At 34.0% G+C, this 23838-nt stretch overlaps 1 long non-coding RNA gene across 5 annotated transcripts in view; it reads left to right on the forward strand.

The window, feature by feature from the left end:
* Positions 1–23838, forward strand: part of LOC123616791 (uncharacterized) — a 160345-nt gene that overhangs the window by 99755 nt on the left and 36752 nt on the right. For all 5 annotated transcript variants that reach the window (XR_006724819.2, XR_006724821.2, XR_006724820.2 and 2 more), the window contains exons 2-3: positions 11694–11775; positions 19429–19530. This is a non-coding gene — a long non-coding RNA (uncharacterized LOC123616791). The remainder of the gene's footprint in view (positions 1–11693; positions 11776–19428; positions 19531–23838) is intronic.

The raw sequence follows: 23838 nt of genomic DNA on the forward strand, positions 1-23838 counted from the left end.
AGAGGTTGTAACATTACAACCTTGGTTGGCATGTTATCTGCCTTCTAATATAGGGCAGGTAACAATTTGACAAATATTTTATCACATAACAAGAAACATCAGCTCTCCGGTTTGTCCATTCAGTCAACTCCATGCTTGACAATCTGTTCATTGCAATAGAGACTTCCAGGTACCAAACTATATATTGGTAATGATTAAGTGTATCTCTATAAAACAGTAACAACATAAAAAATAATAATTACTTAAAGAAAGTAGTTGTTTTATGTTTCTTGTATGTGAAAGGATTCCAGACATAGGCAACCAGGGTTAATGTCGTTTTTGTGAAGTCTTTAATTAGGAATCCATTTTCTTTTTATCTGTTTTCTGATCTTTGTGACAAATTTCCAAACTCAAGGACTGACTCATTTTCATAAGACAACCATTGTAACTCTAGTCATCAAATTCACATTCTATGAAGCAAGAAGGAGGGAGAGGTAATCATGAAACAAGTACCCAGCAGAGTCTGCCCTCCTTTAGGAAATTTCTGGGAAGCAGAATCCAAAAGTCTCTGCTTGGAAATGTAACTATCACCTAGGACGTGTCCACATCTTTAGCTAGTGTTCTTTAAAAAATAATGGAGAATATATGGTAGACAGATAACTAGGATTCTGTAATCTAATCATTGTTTTTGCTCTGTATGTGACTGATATGTTACACTTTATGGGTGCCCAGACTGCAGTCGTTATGAATAAGGATGGGGTGGAGCTGACACTCATAAAACTTTTTGGGAGTTCTATTTAAATATATATTTGCAAATGCTGTGACACAGTTTATGTTGTAACATATTCATTCCTGATAAGCATATTTTAGTATTCTACTACATGGAGACCAGTTTCCATTTTTTATTTTATGACAACTAACAAACACAGATATGGCCTGAAAGAAAAATGCCCTGCAGTAAATTTCAGATTAGATTTTGCTTTTTATATTGGCACCATTGTTATTTTTAATGGAATTTTCTAAGACAATAAAACAACTCACAAGATTACGCTTTTATAATGAAACCAACTTTATACATTAAAAGTTAACATATTTTAAAAGATAACACTGCCTGTCGCTGCCACAAGTGTTTATTTTTTGCACTAAGTCATTTTATCTTGCAGTACAACTGGAGAAGTATCATAGGGACCATACATATAAATCAGTCAAATAGAAAGCAATATTTATTTTTACTTTTTCTCTCTGTTTCCTTTTTTCTTTTTTAGGGGGGCAGGGGGAGGAGTTTATTTATTTATTTATTTTTAGAGGTACTGGGGATTGAACCTAGGACCCTGTGTATGCTAGACATGCACTCTACCACTTGAGCTATATCCTCCCTCCTCTACAAAGCACTATTTTAAAATGGAAAAAGTGGTAGATCTATATGTTGAATTGTATTAACTGTGGCCAGTTGTATGTGCATTATTTTTTTCTCTTTTGTGTTTCTGCTTTACCCTAACACTAGGAATCAATATAATGTTAGACACTGTCCAACTCTCCAAATTTCAAACAAAGAAAAAAATTCCATAAATAATTTATAGTAATAAAGCTCACAGTTGATCAGTTCTTTCATAAGATTGACTGGGGTTCAGGCAGATTTGGATACTGATTGTCACTTACACACCTATCACCACAGCTCATTGCTCTATGTGGCAAGGGTGTGTACACGCATGGAGTTTACAAAAGAGATACTTACCTAAGGAGAGTACACCAACGATCATAGCAGCAGCATTCAGAACAGCCAAAAGGGGAAGCGACCCAAGGGCCCATCGACGATGAATGGATAAGTAAAACGTGGTAGATACATGCAATGGAACATCATTCAGCTTTAAAGAGAAAGGAAATTCGAACATAAGCTACCATATGAATCAACGTTAAGGACATTATGTTGAGTGAAATAAGACAGTCACAAAAAGACAAAAACTATATGATTCCACTCATATAAGGTACTTAGAGTAATCAAATTCATCAAGTAGCTGCAACTGAGCAGAGAATATGGGGCCAAGTTTTCATCCCAGATGTAATAGAGGGTTTCTACTACCCATCAATTTCATTAAGAAACCCAATTTCACGTTGCAGACAAAACGTTAACACACGTCTAAGACCATATACCTGGCCCTGTATCTGATTTAATATGGTGTATAACTGTGTGTTCGTGTGTGTGTGTGTGTGTGTGACATACTGTTTTACTACTTGTATTTAACATAGAATATGCGTTTATGCTTTCAAACATGGCTATATGGTAGACTTTTCATTTTCTTTTCTTTCTTTATTGTTGCTTCTTCCTTTTGTCGTCTTTTAGCAATATTAAAAAAAAAGGTATGATCTACTCATCTCATGGAATGTTATTTATACATTGTTCAAATATTACAGTTAACAAATGCATTAAAGGACATAGGGAGATAATAAAATGTTAATTTAAGGAGATGTGTTTCATGTTTTAATACCTTAATTTAAGGGAGTGGCGCACTTTCCTGCAATGTATTTAAATGCCAGCATTTTATATTATTTTATTAAATTACCACAAATAAAATAGAAAATGAAAGGTCAAATATAAGAAAGAACATGTAATACATTTCTTAATATAAAAGTAGTTTATCCTGTTTTAAATATAAAGACTTGTTTATAACAATTTTTCTTTACCTGAAGTAAAATTTATAGAAATCAGGTGAGTGAAATATCTCTTAAATTAAAATATTTACTAATGTAATTTATATTTAAAACATCAAAAATGGGTTCTAAAGGATATTTTCATTGGCACAGATAATATGTGTAATTTAAACTGAATAATATTTCACTAGTAAAATTATTATGGAATTTGTGAATATATACTTAACATTTATATTCAACAACAGCATTAATATGAAAATATATTCAGAAATTGAGATTCTGAAATTTATTGCAAAATACAACTTCCACTTAAGACTTCACTTGTCTATTTTTATCTTAAAAGAATCTTTTAGCATGAAAATCTTTTAGCAAGTAGAATTACAGAATTTAAGAAATACAAATTGCCTAGTATATGTGCATTTCAGAGATGTTCAAAGGAACATGATTATCCTATTTTCAATTCAACACACACAGTATTTGTCATAATTTCCCCCTTAGAATTCTGTAAGCTGACAGCCCACACATTAAGTTCAGAGTCTTCAAAAAATACACTAATGGCACAAAATGAGCTAGAATAATAGAAGATAATACACACTGCATTTAACTCTTTGAACTTTTGTTTCCATGATAATGTGACATTGTTGCACCTATAAACATTGTATATTTACATTGTGTCTGGTATTGGGCAGAAGACAGATTAAGTACAAGATGTGGTCAATTAATCGTGAAGGATTTGGTTTGATTCGGCTTTGGTGGCTCATATCACAAAGCTCATATTACAAATTGGCAGACAAAATGGAGTTTAAGTGCAGATTATTGCATACCATATCATTAATGCAATGCATAATCTTATGGCCTTTATCCTGCAACGTGTTGGATGCTATGTCAATTTTTTGATTTTTTAATCAGAGGATGAATGCTATTAGCATTTCAGAAGTCTAATCTTGAAAAAGGAAGAGACCCAAGGAGTTGGGGATTAGCGGTGGGGGTGGACCAGTGTAAAGACATTGCAGTGTGCTGGGTATGAAGTACTAAGATTCTAGACTCTGCCAGTGACAGCTTGATACAAAGGGAGGGTAGATACAAGAAATTCTGAGGAAAAAATGATGCTTTTAATTTCTTTTTCTTTTCTAATAGCTCTGGCTAGGACTTCCAGTGTATGTTGAATGGAAGTGGCAAGAGTGAGCATGCTTGCCTTATTCCAGATCTTATAGGAAATGATTTCAGTTTTTCACCATTAAGTATAATATTAGTTGAGAGATTTTTCACATATGGCCTTCACTGTTTTGAGGCAAATTCTTTCTATACCTAATTTGTTGAGAGTTTTTGTCATGAAAGGACTTTGAATTTATCAGAGGATTTTTCTGCATCTTTTAGGATGATCATGTGATATTCCTTTTATTCTGTTATGAGGTGTATTGCATTTGTTGATTTGCATATGTTGACCCATTCTTACATCCCAGGGATAGATCGCATTTGGGCAGGGTGCATGACCTTACAAATGTGCTTTTGAATTTGGTTTGCTGATATTTAGATACACCCATTTCACTAGGATATTGGCCTATAGTTTTCTTTCCATGTGGTGTCTTTGATAGAGTGATGCCACCTTTAAAAATGAGTTTGGAACTGTTTCTTTCTCTTCTATTTTTGAAGAATTTAAAGAGGATTGGTGTTAATTCTTTAAAGCTTTGGTAAAATTCACCCCTGAAGCCACCCGGTCCTGGGCGTTCACTTCTTTAAGGCTTTGGATTACTAATTCAGTCCTCTTACTTGTTACTGGTCTGTTCAAGTTTTCTACTACTTCTTGATTCAGTCTTGGCGGGCTGTACGTTTTAAAACTGTATCCATTTATTTATCCTAGGTTGTCCAGTTAGTTGGTGTATAGTTGTGCATAACAGTCCCTTATTGTCTTAACTTTTAAATGTCTGTGGCATCAGTTGTAGTGTCTCCTTTTTCATTTTAAAATTATTTTTACATTCACTATTTCATTTCCTTCTGTCCTAATTTTCATTATTTTCTTCCTTTTGTTAACTTTGGGCTAATTTGTTTATTGTTTTCCAATTCCTTGAGGTATCAAGTTGCTTGAGTTATTTCTTTTTTTAAAATGCAGATGTTTGTCACCATGAACTTCCCTCTTAGTACTGCTTTTACTGTATCCTGTAAGTTTCAGTATGTTGTATCTTTGTTTCATTTGTCTTGAGATATTGTCTGTTTTTTCTTTTGATTTTCTCTTTGACTCGATGGCTGTTCAAGTGTGTGCGTTGTTTAATTTACATGTACTTGTGAGTTTTCCCATTGTTCTTCAGTTTCTGATTTCTAGAGAATTTTACAACACATTGGTCATTTTATTACAGGGGTAAGGGGGTGGAAGAGGTATAAATTTATTTGTGATCTTTGCTTTAACCACTAGGAGAATGGTGCTGCTAAGAAAAACACAGAGGTCAGTTTGGTTGCCAGGGTCTGGGGAGCAAGAGGTGATGGGGTTGAACGGTGATAGGCTGAATGGAAGATATAAAATCAACTTAATTTTAAGATTAATACAGTTTGCAGGATGAATATACTGTTCAAATGGAAATGACCATAGAGATGGAAATAAATGTGTAGTTGCTTCTGGAGAAAGAAATGCTTATGGAAATTATATTCTGGTATAAGATAATGCCTCTCTCTTAATGTGAAGGAAGTCTATAAATTTGGGTTGATTGTAGAGAGGACCATACAGATTTTTTTTGTCTTCACTGTTGGCATCATTGAAATTCAAGAATGGCTGAGTCTAGGTTGTAAGTGGTTAAAATATTGTCTTATCACTGAGCCTTGCTCTTACTTTCCATGTTACTATTCCTCAACTCAAGAACCCCTACAAAATGATCTGGTCATCAGTTATTCATAAACATTACATCAACTGTACTCTCAGCTCTGAGGGTACTAGCACAGAATGAGAAGCTTATGTTAGGGATATACCTTCTAATATGAGCTGATTGTGGATTTCTACCTTAACTTGGGGCGAGTAGGTAAAATATAATGAAATGTTATTCTAGAAATCTACACAAAACCCAGATTTTATTCAATCAGGCCATCTGGCTGATGTTTACTACTTTGATTTGGAAGGTAGAGGAAATGCTAGTTATCTGTAGCTTAGGGAAAAATAGACCCATGTGTATGTATGCATCCTGAAACTTCACTGGTAACATGAATTTAGTTTGTACTATTTCAGAAGTTTTTAGAGTTAGCAAATGAAAATGTATTAGGTAGTATCTCTTTATAGCCTGGGGACTAAGGCTTCAAAGCACAAGGAGGAGAACATTATCCAGGAAGACAAATGGAACTGTATTATAGCTCCTTAATTCCAAAGAAAATGAATCATTATTCATAATAAATTTTATGTGGAAAATATTAACATAACTGTGTTTCAAATGCCTGGCCTATCTCAGACTGAAAAACTTCATTTTTCCTCCAGGGCATATTTTATCATTTAAATTCTAGAAAAATGTGATGAATATAATATTTGAAATAATAGAACCTGAAATTTATCTTAAATGAGATTAGACTATGCCATTGCTCCTAAAGGTATATGTCTTTTTTAAACAGCTGTTAGGAAATGAATTTATCATTCATTATCAATTCTAAAACAACCTCTATATATCTTTTGAGATTAACTGGCTACTCAAAATTTCTCACCTATCTATTAAAAAAGAAAAAAAAGCAAAGAGATACTCTTCATTATAGCTGGAGATCTGTGTCTGAGACAGTTAATGCAACTATGAAAACACATGTTCATAGATGCCTAAAGGATATTTAATAATCTCTGTATTCTTTTGCATAAAATTTTAGTTAGGTTTTCATGAGAAATGGTGGGGAAGCCTTGACTAAACATGGGCGGAACCACATTTATTTTATCTATATCTTATCAATATGAATTTTTAAAATTAACCATCCATAAGGAGCATTCTGAGTGAAACAGCCTGAATTACACTTTTAGTATGTTAATATTCACAGAGGGGCCCTACCTTAGGATAACTTCATATTTCTTATTTAGCTTTTGATTTGCTAACAGAAAATTTTACAAGAAGCAGATAGAAATTAGTAATTCCAAGACAGAAAAGTATACACAGGGTGAGCTCCTGAAAAGGAACTGCTGTCCCCCATGTAATCCCGAAGAATGCAGGGACTTATAGTCTTAGGGTACAAATGTGATTCAACCTTTTCTTCTGTGGTTTTTTCCTATATAAAGTGATTCATTGAAAATTATTTTATAGGCTTGTATTTATAATGAATATGAATATATAATACTCTCTCACAATTGTTGTAAATAATTGGACAAAACCTTAAGATGTAATCAGAGGTCATCGTAAGACTCATATTTGTATACCATTTCACATGATGTAATATTGGACCTTTATAATAATTCACTTGAATATAAACAAGAAAATAAGCAACTAAAAATAATCTCTTCCATCTTTGGTCAATTCTGTTTAATTTTACTGTTTCAATATTACTACTTTGGCCTATAAGTTTCCTTTCTGCAAAACATAATTGTCTCTGAAATTGTAAGTGATTATTTGGTGACCACACTTAGGCTCTGCAGTGTCAGTAAAGGAAGATCTGATTATGGTTACAGCACATGATACCTAAAGAGGAAACAGCAAAACAAAACAAAAACACAGGTGCTGAGAAGTGCTGGTGACAAGAGGTGATGACAGGGGATCAGAGTTATCTGCTTCACAAGCTTTCTTCATGCTGTCACTACTCAAAAGATAGTAGAGTTTGCCTGTTCCTACACTGTAAGTGGGGATAACTTCTTCCTATCTGCAGGTTACAAGGACTTTCCAATTATTACTTTATTCTCGTCCTGAAAAGCGAAATAAATGTCAAACTAAAAAGAATGGATGTTACAAAAATGCTATGTCTTTAAAATTTCTGGGATAGAGTAACTGTTTCAGGTTTAAAAATACTTTAGCTTCATGTCAGTTGTATATAATCTGTTTACTTTGAAACAACATCAAGAAGAAGCAAGTTAAATATTTATATAAAGTTTATACATAAATATTTATATATAAATATTTATATATATTTATAAAGGTTTTTCATAAAGTAAGGTAACAAAAATAGATAAACATAGTCATGTATTAGTAATGACACTTCATTTTTGTTATGACTTGATTTTCACCAAGGGACAATATTCCCTTGTCTATTTTTAACCTAGTCAATAAAATAAAATGAAATCCATGTATAACCGTAAGATATTTTTTCAAGTATAAGTTGAATTCATCAGCTGTTTTTTTTTTATATTTTGTCATGGATGACAATATTTAAAATATATTAAAAAATAAATTCAAACAATTCAAAGTGAGAAATACTTTCTTTCCTCAAAGTCATTATTTTGAAGTGTCATATTCTGTTTGTTAAAGTATATTTTGAGACAGAGCATGCTCTGATTAATTGTATTTAAATATTCTGAGTCTTTGTAAAAAATCAATATATTTTAAAGCAAAATAGTTTTTAAAAATAAATTAGTAAGAATATTTCCAGTAAGGATAAAATAATAGGGACTAGATTTAACCTACTGCCTGAAACAACCAAAAGAGGAACCAAATTAATAGAATAAGGGTTCTAAAAGCGCCTGATGTCAGGCAATAAAGCACAGCAATCCAGGAGATTAAGTCGACGAGGTGCATCCTATGCTTGCCCAAATGTACTACTGGAATGAATTTTCTGGCTCTGACAGAGAATCAACCCAGGCAATTCTGAAAAACTCTTAGCTACCCTGAATTAGGAAAAAAGCTAGAAGACACAAAATGATCAGTGTCAGGGAGTGGAGCTGACACACTAGAATATGTACAGATATTAAAAGAAAAGTGAGAACCTTGTAAACAATTTTGTGGCAATAAATTGAACAGAGATAAAATGGAGGAATTCCCCCAAAGACACTGTTACTAGTGAAATTTTGCCCCCTGCCAAAAAAAGGTATGCTGAAGCTCTAACCCAGTGCCTCATAATACGGCCTATTTACAAGATTTAGTCGAGTTGAAATGAAGTCACTAGGGTAGGCCCCAGTCCAGTATGACTGGTGTCCTTATAAAAAAGGAGAAATTTGGACATACAGAGATGATATGAAGACATAAAAGGAAAATACCATGTAAATGTAGAGGATTTGAGTGGTGCACCTCCAAGTCCAAGAATGACAGTGAATCACACTGCCAACCAATCACCAGAAGAAAGGAAGAGGCAAGGAAGGATTCTGCATGAATAAGAGCAAGCCTGTGAAATGTTGATTTTGGATTTCTAAGCTTCAGAACTGTGAGACAATAATTTCTGGTGTTTAAGTCACCCAATTTGTGGTGCTCTATTATGGCAGCCCTAGCAAACCAATACAGACGCAAACTACCGAACTTCCTTCAGGAATACACTGACGACCCAAATAACTCTGTCTGTTAAGAAAATTAAATTTCTATTTAAAAATTTCTCACAAAGAAACTCCAGATACAGATAGAATCTCTAGTAAATTTTACCAAATATTTAAGGAAGAAATATGCTGTTTCTACAAAAGAGAAAATTAAAGAGGAGAGCATAATTTCTAATTTATTCTATATATCCAATATTATTTGATATCACAACCAAGTAAAGATATTACAAGATTAGGAAACTAATCAGACCAGCATCATGCCATGAAAGCAGATGAAAATATTCTAAACAAAATTTTCTGGAATGGAATTCCACAATATATGCGAAGGATGACACATTGTAACTAAATATGGGTTTTCACAGATATGCAGGGTTTGTCTAACATTAAAAAAAAAATCAACGAATGTAATTCACCACATCGACAAACTGAAAAAGACATAACATGATCATCTGACAAAATCCAACATCCATTCATGATTACAGACTCTTAAAAGTGTGAATAAAAGGGACCTTGCTCTTCCTAATTCAGGGAATCTGTGGTAATTATACATCACAATAAATGGGAATGGTTGAATGCCTTCCCTCTAAGGATGGCTAAAATATCTGTTCTCCACCACATCATCTGACATTGTACTGGTGCAGTAAGGTAAGAACAACTAATAAAAATTATCTAGAATGGAAAGAAAGAAAATATTTATTTGTAGGCAACATTCCATGTATAAGATCCAACTGAATACACAAAAAAACTAGTGAGAATTGTAAGGTTGCAGAATACATGACCAAAATGCAAACATCAATACTATTTCTAGGTATGGATAACAAATAATCAGAAACTGAAATCAAAAGAATTATGCAACTGGCAATAGTATCAGAAGTATGAGATCCATAGAGAGAAATCTGACAAAGAATTTTAAAACCAGCAAACAAACCATGAAAACAAAAAAGAGCTAAATTATGTAGCATTTGTGATATGTCTGGCTTATTTCATTTAGCATAGTGTCCTCCAGATTCATTAATGTTTGTTGCAAATGGCAGGATTTCCTTTCTTTTTAAGGCTGAATATTGCATGAATATTCTCCATTTTCTTTTTGCATTCGTCTACTGATGGACATTTAGATTGTTTCCATTTATTGGCTACTGTGAGTAATGCTGCTGTGAACGTGAGAGTGTAGATATTCCTGTGAGAATCTGAATTCAATTCTTTTGGACATATATCAGAAAGTGGGCTTCCTGGATCATATGATAATTCTATTTTTAATTTTTTGAGGAACTTCCATAATGTTTTTCATAGTGGCTACAAGAAGAGATCTAGTGCACAGCATAGAGCTTATGGTTAACAGTACTATTTGAATACTTAATATCTGTAAAGAGGGTAGATCTTATGCTAATTGTTTTTATAATAATAATGATAATGACAATGATAATAATGAAATAATAATAATAATAATAATAATAATATAATAATAATAATAATAATAATAATAATAATAATAATAATAATAATAATAAGGGTTGGAGGAAGCTTTGGGAGGTGATGAGCATTTTATGGCGTAGATTGTGGAGATGGCTTCACGGGTGTATACTTAACCCCCCCCACCAAAGAAAGGAAGAGTTGATATCACCCCCCCCACCCTTTCCTTTTTCTGCTCTCTGCTCTGTCCAGATGATGGCACCACAAACACTACATGAATCACGTTTAACCAAGGAAAGGTGGACAGGATATGCATCAAGAAGCCATTTTCCCCCAAGGTTCAGTTGAATACAGAAGTTTCACTTTCTTGGAGGTTGCTTTAATTACTGAATAGACGACAAGAAACAAGATGGGTTCTGGCAAGAAGGGCTGAACTCATTTTCCCCTTTCTTTTCCTGATTGGCTGTATCCTTCAGGGAAGGAAATACAACATGACCAACTTGCCATCATATGAAGAGCCACATAAATGTGGTCCATGTAGGAAGTTTGTGTATTTGACAGGAAGGTTGATCATGCTTTTTTTTTTTTTTTTTTTTTTTAAGAAAACTGAGCATATCAGCTTGGTCAAGGATAAACAAGGACTGTTTCCCTTCCTTGATCTCCCAAGTGTTCTGTACTCTAGGGCTGTTTTTATAGGAGCTCACTTATTTCTATTCAGGGAACACTTCTTTATATAAAATCCTCATTCTGGACCAAAAGAATCAGATTTTACTACTAACTGCCAAGAAAAGAAAGATTGACTAATATTATCATCTAAGCTTTAATAAAGGATTCATTAATGATTTACTCTTTCTTTAAACATAACTGCTAAAAATTTTATTTTTAAAAATAGTTTAACATATCATTTGGATTACACATGTAATTTTAAAATACATAAATAAACCAAAATAGTCAACCACTTTTCGTACTATGTGAGTGTAATTTCTTGTCAATTGCAGATGTTAAAATCCAATTTAGAAATTTTACATAAAATACTACTAAACAGAAATAACCTTTACAAATTTAAAATCAATTCAAGAATTACCTAATGGGATATTAAAGCAGAATAAAAGATAAAAGTTTTAGCAGAATGTAAGTCTATGATACCTCCAGATTACCCAGAAAAAATTGTAATAATTTGTGTCAAGATGATTTTGCTTTCAATGCAGTTAGTCTTTACAATTACATAATAGCCTTTGGTATCTTTTTATTTCAGTGCCACAATGGGACCTGATTTTCTTCCAGTGATATTCATAACCATGGATGAGGAAACTAATACCACTTCATTAAGTCTAAAGGTAAGAAAGGTATTATTAATACACATAATGTGCTTAGGAGACAGAAACTGAAAATCTTCTTGGTTGTGCAAATACCAAACTGGTTTATTACTGAGTTTGAGGCTTAGAAAATAAAATATATGATGTATGTGATATGTTATGTGTCATTAGGTAAATTACTTAACTCTATATGCAACATATAGCGTAATATTTAATTAATATACAGGCTGCTATACAAAATATTTTCATGAACTTTTATACACCTCCAGGATACTGCTTTTGAGTAGGACACTATGTTCACTTCTTCATAAGTAGGCAGAGTGTCGCCTCTCCAGGGCTGGGTACTCGTGTTTGTTGTTAATGGTTTTATTACTTCTTCACCTGTTTGATTTACACTGCAGTGTCCTGATAGGAAAAAATATATATAATTTTGATTTGATTTCTATAATTTTTAAGAACGTGCTTTATAAAATTAGACATACTAGCAATGAAGTTCTTTCCTTGGAATATCTAAAATATATACAAATCTATATTCAAAATATACTTCATAGTACTAGTAAATTAGAAAGATAATTTGTTACTTGCTGACATGGTTTTTTCTGACATTCAAGCATTTCATAAATCAATTTGATGTATGCAAATCAAAACTATTGAATTAACATAAACTGTTAGATGTCACATAAAATATAACGTAATGCTAGAGTTGGAACAGGGAAATAATTTTCTTCATCACTTAAATTCAGAAAACATTTAACTTAGAATAAATTACATTAAAGTTTCTTGTACTATTTTTAGTGATAATATAATCGTAAGTTGAAGTCCTTTCTGAAGGACTGTAGGGTGTCTCAGAACAAATCAACTTGTAGTAACTGGGAAAAATGAGGAAACTGGTTTTGTAAATACTTAATACTCTAAAACTTAAAGCCAAACCATAATAAATGCTAATCAAATTATTATTTATATAAGTCACAAAATAAATACTTATTAATTATTATATCTAAATGGTAAAGTATTGTGAATTTACTTGGGATTTTCTGTTTTTCTTGTTTCAAAGATCTGTACATACAAACACACACACACACACACACAAGCAGAAGACCTACACATATTGTAGCAGAAACAGCCCATATGCTTTCTTTATGAGGAGTTGCTTAATTCAATGTATATTTCCTGACTATTCTATTTGCAAAATTTTCTAGACTCTTTTAAAACTATAAAGATGAACACAGTGTATTTTTTTGCCCTCAATGAGCTAATATATCATGAAGGAAATAAGACAGATGAGTAAATAAACATAAAACAAATTAGCAGTACCTAAATAGTAATAAATAAAAACAGATAAACAACGTGGTAATTCCTAGGTGGATGAACGATATTAGACTGACATTTTATGCTACCATGTCATCTGCTACCTAAATAACAAATATGGAAAAGTCGATTAAATCTTAAAGAATAAGAAAGACAGATCTCCAATATCTTCAGGCATCTGTGTTAATTGATGCCTGCGCAGTATTTTTCAGTACGTGCCAGTGGTTTGATTTCATTCACCATGACTCAGTGGAGGACACTTTGCTTGTTTCTCAGCCTCAGCTCTGGGGGCAGCAGATCACAACATCAGCCTAAACAGATTCTTCCTATTTTTTGACTATTCAGATTTCTTTTCTAGTGTTCTTAAAAGCATCTTGAAGAATCCATTTATTCCCAATTGAAAGTTTCCTGATATTAATATTTTGTATATTTCTTTTCAGTAAAGGTGTATTGAAGGTGTCCACAATGATTTCATACACCTGTACATGATTAAATGATTATTAAAGTCAAGCTAGTTAACATCTCTCCTCACATAGTTACCATTTTTTGTGTGTGATGAGAGCATCTGAAATCTATTCTTTTAGCACATTTCCAGGATTCAGTACAGTGTTACTATTATCATCAAGATGTCCATTAGCTCTCGAGATTTGTTTATGCTGCATGAATAACACTGTACTGTTTAACCAATATCCTCCCATTTTTGCTACCTCTTCTCCCCTAGTAACCGCTCTTATCCTCTCTGCTTGTATTATTTGCCTTGTTTTAGATTCCAGTTGTGATTCTGCAGTTTTGTTGTGTGTGTGTGTACCTGGCTTATTTCACTTAGTATGATGTCCTCCAGGTTCACCCATGTGGCTGCAAAGGGCCAATCTCTTTTTTTTTCTTTTTTTAAGGCTGAATGATATTCCATTGTATATAATGCCACATTTCCTTTATCTGGTCATCTACTGACAGAAACTTAGGTTGTTTTCATATTTTGGCTACTGTGACTAATACTGCAGTGAACATGGATATCTCTTCAAGGTTCTGACTGCGTTTTCTTTGGGTATATACCCAGAGTGGGACTGCTGCATTATATGATGTTCTGTTTTTAGTTTTTTGAGAAACTGCCATACTGTTTTCCATAATGGCTGTAAAATTTATATTTCTATGAACAGTGTACAATGTTTTAATTTCTTCACATCTTCAACAATGCTTGTTGTCTTTTATTTTATTGATAACAGCCACCATAATAGGTGTGAGATGATACTTCATTCTGGTTTTGATTTGCATTTCCCTGATGATTACTGAAGTTGATCACTTTTTCGTATACCTCTGGCTGTTCTCGTCTTTTTTTTTTTTTTTAATGTGTATCTTTGCCCTTCGCCCGTTTTTAAAATCAAGTTGTTTGATTATTGGTATTAAATTGTATAGGCTCCTTAGATATTTTGGATAACCTCTTACCAGATATATGGCTTGAAAGTATTTCCTCCCAGTCCTTAACTTGCCTTTTCATTTTGTTGATGCTTGCTTTTACTGTGCAGAAATTTGTTAGTTTGATTTAGTCCCATTTACTTATTTTGGCTTTTGTTGCCTAAACTTTTGGTGTCATATCCAAACACTTGTTGCCAAGGCCAATGTCAAGGATCTTTTCTTTACGCTGCCTTTTAGGAGTTTGACAGTTTTAGGTCTTACATTTAAATCTTTAATACATTTTTCGTTAATTTTTGTATATGGTGTAAGATAAGAGTCTAATTTCATTTTGTGTGTGTGTGAATATCCAGTTTTTCCTACACTATTTATTGAGGAGATGGTTCTTTCCCCATCTATGTATACTTAACACCTCTAATCCCTTGTTCATCAAAGTATTTTCCTTGAAATGCCCTCCCATAGAATATATGGACAGAAGCCATTTCCAAAGCCAAATAAATTTGGGAAACTCTGCACATTCTTCAGAGATTTTAATTGCATATTTACATATTAAACCCTTCTGAACCCCTGCAGTAAGAACACCTACGTTGTTAGTTTTCATTTGATCCCAATCTCCCAAAGCAATTTGCTCATAGATTTAAAAAATCTTGTTAGAATATATTTGCATCCTATAGAGTAATGTTCTATGGAACATGTTTTTGGAGAATCACTGATTTAAACCAAGAATATAGCAGTGGAGTAGGGTTGTTTTGGTTTTTTTTGGTTTGTTTGAGTTGTAATGGTTCTATTTTTAGAATCTCTTTTCTGGATATTTTTCTCTCTTATTCATTGTACATTGTCTCAATTACTGTAACTTTATAGAAAATCTTGGTACAAAATAGTGTTGGTATTATACCTTTGTTGCTCTCTTAAAATATTGTTTTATGTATTTGAGATCCTTTGCATTTTTATGTAAATTTTAGAAGCAGGCTGACAATTTCTTCAAAAAGCTGCTGAAGTTTTGATTGGGATGACATTGAATTTATATGTCTATTTAGGGAAAATAAACATCTTAACAATATTGTGTCTATTCTAAGCAAAGTCTGTACAAGGTATATGACCCCAGTTATGTCAGTCTCTTTAATTTATCTTACCAGTGTTTTTTCAGTTTCAGGCATAGTTCTACATCTTTTGTTGAATTTATTTACAGGTAGTTGTTCAGATGTTATTGTAAATGGTATTTTAAATTTTATTTTCCAGTTATTTGTTGTTAGCATATAGAAATACATTATAAATTGTTTTTGTTGACTTTGTTTCCCATAACCTACATTTACTTACTAGTCCAGGAGCTGTGTTTGTATTAATTCACTGGGACTGCCATAACAAAGCATCACAACTGAGTGGCCTCAACAACAAAAATGTATTGTCTCCCGTTCTGGAGGCTACATGTCCAAGATCAAGGTGTTGGCAAGGCCAGGCTCCCTCTGAAAGCATTAGGGAAAAATCTGGCCTTTCCCCTTGGCTTGTTGGCAGTATAACTCTGTTTTCACATGATGTTCTTTCTGAATGCGTGTGTGTGTCCAAATTTCCTTTCTTACAAGAACAGTGGTCATCCAGGATTAGGGACCTACCTTACTCCAGTACGAGCTCATATTAACTAGGTATGTCTGCTTATGACCCGATTTCCAAATCAGTTCACATTCTGAGGTACTTGCAGTTAAGACTTCAACGTATGAATTTTAAGGGACGTAATTCACCTCATAACACTGTTTATATGTAGATTTCACAGGCTTGTCTATGTACACAATCGTCATCCTCCAACAATGAGAGTTTGACTTCTTCCTGTACAATTAAGCCTTTTATGTCTTTTTCTTACATTTCTGTCTCTAAGATTTCCAGTACAATCTGGAATGGAAGTGGTGCAGGTGCATGTATCTGTCTCTGTCCTGTCTTAGGGAAAAACATTCAACATTTAACAGTAAGTTTGATGTTAGACATGGGTTTCTCATAGATACCTTGTAACAGATGATGGAAATACCATTCTGTTCCTAATTTGATAAGATTTTTAAATTATTGTAAGTATTAAATTATTATTTTAATTAAAAAAATGTTTATTCTTCATGTATTGCAACGATCATGTATTATTTCTATATTATCTTGTTTACTGTATCCTTTGCTACTGTTCATCTGCTGAATCACTTTGGGATCCAGGGATAAATACACTGGGTTTTATAAATGGCATTTATAAGAAGTTCAATTTGATTTGCTAATTTGTAAAGGATTTTTGTGGGTATGGTCACAATCCATTTCTGATTTACTTTTCTTATAATGTCTTTCTCAGGAATTAGTATAGGGTAATAATGGGACAAGCAAAAATGATTTCAAAAGAGTTCTGACTTCTTCTGTTTTATTAAAGGATTTGTGTGAAATTGGTGTAACTTTTTCCATTTTCATTGATAAAAATCACCATTGAAGCCCTCTGAGTCTGGAACTTTGTTGGTAGGAAGACTTTTTAAAAAATCAAGTCTTTAAGAGACAAAAGATAATCATTTTCTATGCAGTTTTCTATTTCAATTATGCTTTCTTTTACTTTTTTGGTAAACAGTCTTTAATTCAAGTGGGTGTACTTATTGTTGGAAAGCTCTTCAAAATACTTCTTTACATTTCTTTTAATAACTGTTGGATTTATAACAATGTTTTATATTTTATTCAATACACCCATAAATTCTGTATCTCTCTTGAGTTTTTATTCCCAACCAGTTTTACTAAGGGTTTATAAATTTTAGTAAAATTTCAGGGGCCAACTTTTGATGTTACTGTTTTTCTTGATTATCTGTTCTCTATTTCGTTACTTTACTCCCTTATTTATTGTGATGATTTATGTGTAATTTGTGCTTCTGCTTCTGGCTTCTGAAGTGAAAGCATAGATCACTGATTTTAACCTTTCTTTCCCAAGCAGACTCAGTGCAATGCATCTCCTTCTAATCGTTGCTTTAGCTGCAGTCTACAAGTTTTAATATATGTGTTTTCATTCTCAGCAGGCTCAAAATATTTCTATTTTTCTTTATGATTCCTTCTTTGATCCTTGTGTTGTTTAGAAGTATGCTGTTTAAATTCCAAACATTTTAGGATTTTAGACATTGTATTCTTAGTGATTTATAATTTAATACTATTATTGTTAGACAACTTACTCTGTATGATTTTAACACTTAGTAAAGCATTGAGATTTGTCCTTGGCCCAGCCAATGGACAATACTGGTTTACATTCCATGTGCACTTGAAAAGCATGTGCATTCTGCAGTTGTTGGGTATAATGTTCTGTAAATAGCAATTTTGTGAAAACAACCTAAGTGTTCATCAGTGGGTGAGTGGATAAAGATGTGTATACACACACACACACAATATAATATTATTCAACCATGAGAAAGAAGGAAATCCTACCATTTGTGAAAGTATGGATAGACTTTGAGGACATTATACTAAGTGAGATAGACAGAAAGACAAATACTTTATAATAACCATTCATATGTAGAATCTAAAAAAGCCAAACTCATAAAAAGAGTAAAATGTGGTTACTAGGAGCTGGAGGATGAGGGAACAGGAGAAATGTTGCAGGGTACAGACTTGCAACTAATAGATGAATATGTCCTGGAGATCTAATATACAATATAGTGAATATAGACAACAATATTGCATTATAATCATCAAATTTGCTAAGAGACTCGATATTAATTCCCACCGCACAAAAAATAATTTGATAATCTGGTGAAATGAGAGAGATGTGGCAATCATATTACAGTATATAAATGTATCAAATCAGCATGTTGTACATCTTAAATTTACATAATGTTATATGTCAAATAGATTTCAATGAGTCCTAACAAATACACACATATGAAATATCAACTTTGTCAAATTTATTGATAGTATAGTTCAAATCATGAATCCTTACTAACTTGTTTCTCCAATCCATTACTCAAGAAGGGGCGTTAAAATACTCAATTATGATCATAGGTATATATACATTTTTCTTTGATTCTCTTTGTATTTTCTAGATATATTTTGAAGTTCTTGTTTTAGGTACATATTCATTTAGGATTGTTAAATTTTCTTGATAAAGTGATCATTTTATCATCATGAAATACCCCTTTTTATTACAGGCGTATCTCACTGTATTGCATTTTGCAGATACTGTATTTTTCACAAGTTTGTGGCACCCGTGTCAAGCACGTGTATCTGTGCCATTTTCCCAACAACACTTGCTCACTTTGTGTCTCGTGTCACATTTTGGTAATTCTCAAAATATTTCAGACTTTTTCATTATTATCATATTTGTTATAGTAACCTGAGCTCAGTGGTCTTTGATGTTACTATTGTAAAAAGATGACACCTCTGAAGGCTCAGATGATGGTTAGCATTTTTAGCAATAGTTTGTAATTAAGGTACATACGCTGTTTTGTTTTTAGACATAATGGTATTGTACACTTAGACTACAGTATGGTATAATCGTAATTTTGTTTGCACTCGGAACCCAAAAAATTTGTGTGACTTGCTTTATTGCAATATTTTCTTTATTTTAGTGGTCTGGAGCCAAACCCACAGTATCTCCAAGGTATCTGTACCAATAATACTGTCTTGAAACCTGCATTACCAGATGCTAATTTAGCTACACTAGTTTGTTTTATGCTTTGTGTGATGGTTATATTATTTTGTCAACTCGACTGCCATGAGGTGCCCGGACATTTTGTTAAACATTATTCTTGGTGTGTGTGTGAGGATGTTTCTCGATGAGATTAACATTCCAATCAACAGAATGAGTAGTGAATTGCCCTCCCTAATGTGGGTGGGAGTCATCCAATAACTTGAAGGACTGAGTAGAACAAAAACGCTGATGCGTCTCCTGCCTAACATCCTTTCAGGGACGTTGTTTCTTCCTGCCTTCAGAACTGAACTGAAATATTAACTCTTTCTTTGTAGGTCTTGAGCCTGCCTTCTTTCACCTGAAACTACGTCATTGGCTCGTCCAGGCTCCCAGCTTGCCAACTGCAAATCTTAGAACCTGTCAACTTCCTTCATCATGTAAGTCAATCCCTATAATATATATGTCAAAATATGCCAAAAGGATGCGTGTTTGTCCTTTTGGTTCTATTCTTGTGGAGAACCTTGCTTTCTTAGTCCATGCAGGCTGCCATGACAATAAGATAAACTGCGTGTCTTAAACAACAGTCACTTACTCTCACAGTTCTGGGAGCTGGGACGTCCAAACCAAAGTGTTGGGAGGCTCAGCGATGGGGGAGAGCGCACTTCCTGTTTCATAGGTGGGCATTTTCCTCACCTGGCAGAGGGGGCAAGGGACCCCTCCAGGGTCTCTTTCATCTGGTGCTGATTCCATTGTGAGGTCTCTTCTGTCACTGCCTGCTTTCATCCCGAATGCCCACCTTCTAATACCATTATACTGGGGGTTAGGATTTCAAAATATAAACTTTGCTGGGACACATTCAGTTTATGGCACCTGAATATGCACTTAGACCATTATAGTACACAAAACACTATGTTTTTTACACTGAAATATGTAAATTTGCAATGTAGATAGTCCTGGTAAAGTTCTTCCCATTGTGATACTATTTAATGTAAAGGAAGAGATTAAGTAATTAAATAAGGACTGATATAGTTTGGTTTAAGTCAATCATCTTGATATTATTTTTTCTATTTGTATTTTTGTTTTTTTATTCCTATGTTTCTGCCTCCTTTTAGATGCACTGAATACATTTTCAGTGTTCTATTTTATATAATGTCTTTTAAGCTATAGTTCTTTGTTTTATTTTAATAATGATTGATCTAAAGATTTAACTATTCATCTTGTGCTTATACTTTAATTTCAAATAATATTATAGTCTAGTTTCACACTTCATCTGTTCTATGCTGCTTCTGTCATTTGGTTTACTCATAAAATGATAGTATTTTCCCTAACGTAAGTTGCATGTGAAAAAAATAAGAAAATATGAAAAATAATTTTATGTAAGTATAATCCCTCTTTATTCCAATCTATAGCTTAAGGTTTCAGTGTGATATTATCACCCTTTTCTGTGAGGAACTTTTTATAATATACCTGGACATTCATGTCTACTGGAGATAGTATCTCTCTTTGTGTTTCTAAAAATGTCTTATTTTTCTTCCATTTTGAAGAGAATTTCTGCTATAAGTAGACTTCTGGGTTAGCAGATTTATTCTTGCACAAATTTAAAATATTTCAATCCCTTTTAGCCTTTCTTAACACCCTTGTTGTGGTATGGTTCCTGTACAGGAAACTACACATATTTCAAATGTACAGTTTGATGAATTTTGATAGATGTATACACCCATGAAACCACCACCACAATCAAGATAGCTAACATTTCCATCACTCCCCAAGAGGTGCAAATTTCAAATTCCCAATTTATCCCTTCCCAACTGCTGGTAACAATTAGTTTGTTCTCTATGTCTGTGAGTCTGTTTCTGTTTTGTAGATAAGTTCATTTGTGTCTTTTTTTTTAGATTGAAATATAAGCAATAGCATATGGCATTTTTCTTTCTCTTCTGGCTTACTTCACTTAGAGTGACAGTCTCCAGGCCCATCCATGTTGCTGCAAGTGGCATTGTTATTCTCCTTTATGGCTGAGTAGTATTCCATTGTATGTATACCAAAACTTCTTTATCCAGTCATCTGTTGATGAACATTTGGGTTGCTTCCATGTCTTGGCTATTGTAACTAGTGCTCCTATGAACATTGGGGTGCATGTATCTTTTCGAATTAGAGTTTTATCTGGATATATGCCCAGGAGTGGGATTGTCTATTTAGTTTTTTAAGGTACCACCATACTGTTCTCCATAATGGCTGCACCAATTCACATTTCCACCAAGAGTGTAAGAGTATTCTTTGTTCTCCACGCCCTCTCCAGCATTTGTAGACTTTTTAATGATGGCCATTCTGACTAAATAGATCTCTCTATTTACAACATGGGGAATATAGAAAATATCAAATAATAACTATAAATGGAGTATAACCTTTAAAATTTGTGAATCACTATATTGTACACCTGTAATTTATATAATAATATACATCAACTACACTTCAATAAAAAAATCAATTTTTTAAAAGACTAGAAAAAATTGGACAGATATAATGGTAAGATATTAGTTGTCTATAATTTAAGTACAACTCTAAATTTTGATCTATAAAAATAACAAATATGTAACACCAAAAGTTTTTTTAAAAATTCTACAAAGAGATTTAAAATGTATATAGGCAATACATTTTAGAAAAAATACACTCAAAGGCACATTATTCAGAATAAAGAAGATTGCCAAATGATGATAAAAGATCTCATTTACAAGAACAATATAATTATTTAAAATTTACACAAAAATATTTTAAAATGCTTCACCATATATAAAACATAAATGGATACAAATACTTAGAGAAATCATCAAATTCACCATTAAACTTCCTGGACTTTGGTGCCTGTTTCCCAAGTTAGGGATGTTTTCAGTTATTATAGACTCTTCAAAAATTTTCTCAGGTCCTTTCTCCCTCTCTTCTCTTTCTGGGACCCCTGTAATGCACTTGAATTCATGTTGTCTCAGAGTTCTCTTAAACTATCCTCATTTCTTTTCATTCTTTTTTTCTGTTCTGCAGTAGTGATTACACTGATCTGTCTTCCAACTCATTGATCCGTTCTTCTGCCTCATTTAGTCTATGCTTGGTTCCTTCTAGTGTGTTAATTCATTTCAGTAATTTTATTCAACTCTGTTTGGGTATTCTTAATATTTTTCAGCTTTTTGCTAAAAACTTCGCTCTGTGAATCTGTATTCCCCTTGAGTTCTTCGCCATCATTATTCTAAACTCTTTCTTGACTAGGTTGCCTATCTCCTCATCACTTATTTCTTCTTCTGGGGTTTTATCTTGTGCCTCTTGGCCTGGAAGATACTCCTCATATTGTCTATCTTTCTATTTGTATTTTTAGGAAGATTAGTTATGTTTCTCAGCCTTGGAGAAGTGGCCCTCTGTGGGAGATGTCCTGGCAGTACACTCCCCTCTTGTCACCCAGGGACCAGGGGCCAGCCAGTCCCATTGTGGAGTCTGGCCTGTGTTTGTGGATTCCTTCCACAGGCTTTGGGATTGTTTTCTCCTTTCTGCCCCTTGGTAAATGAGGCTGGACTAGAGGCTTATGCAGGTTTCCTGGCAGGGGGAGCCGGTGCCTGCCCACTGCCGGGTGGAGCTTGGTTCTGGACCTCCAGTGTCTAGAGACCTCTGTGGCTCTGCTGATGGGTGGGGCTGTGTTCCCACCCAGTATGATGTTTGGTCTGAGGCTTCCCAGCCCTTAAGCCTACAGGCTGTTGGGTGGGGCTGGGTCTTGGTACTAATGATCCAGTCAAGATGTCAGCCTCCAGGAAAGCTCGTGTAGATGAACACTCCCAGAATGTCGGCCACCAGCTCCTATGTCCCCTGGGTGAGCCGTAGCCATCCCTTACCTATGAAATCACTGCTTCTGCCCTTGGACCTGCTGCACACAAGATTCTGTGTATGTTTCCCAAGAGAATGAAGTCTCTGTATCCCCCAGTCCCGTGGGGCTCCTGGAGCTAAGCCCCGCTGGCCTTCAAAGCCAGATGTCCTGGGGTCTCCTTCTCCCAGTGCCAGACCCCGGGCTGGGGAGCCTGACGTGGGGCTTAGAACTCTCACTGAGAGCCTATGCAACTTAATTAGTCTTCAGCTTGTGGGTCGCCTGCCTGGGGGTTATGGGGCCCGATTATATCACGAGCGCACCCCTCCTACTGTCCTGCTGTGGTTCCCTCTTTATGTTTCCAGTCGAAGAAGATCTGTTTTGCTAGGTTCCAATCCTCCTACAATGATTGTTAAGCAGTCAGCTGTGGTTTTGTCGTCGCAAGGAGAGGTGAGATATCATGGTGGGTATTTTTCATTTCACCTGTGATGATCTGCAACTTCACGGCATGTATCCAGGTGTAGAAAGTTTACAGACCACAGAACGACTGAACAGATTTCTGTCTAGCCCAGACGGTGTCAGAGGTGAGTTCTACCAAATCTCTATAATTTAAACACTTAAGAGAATCAAAGACAAAGGAAAGTTATCCAGTGCATTTGGATAGCTCATGGTCCTGTTTCTGCACCATCTTGACTGGAAATCCTATTCTTTATTATTTTGAATGAGAAGTCATTCATCTGTCCTATAGTTGTATCCCTGATGTAATATGTTCCTCTTCAGTGTAGCTGTTTCTTAAAATTTCTATTTATTGTTTGTATTTACCTGTGTAACTACAATTTACCTAAATGTGGTTTTCTTTGCATTTTCCTGCCTGAGAGCCTCTGAGTTCTAGGATTTGCAGACTGAT

Source organism: Camelus bactrianus, chromosome 7 (assembly GCF_048773025.1).
Source record: "Camelus bactrianus isolate YW-2024 breed Bactrian camel chromosome 7, ASM4877302v1, whole genome shotgun sequence".
NCBI classification, from domain to species: Eukaryota; Metazoa; Chordata; class Mammalia; order Artiodactyla; family Camelidae; genus Camelus; species Camelus bactrianus.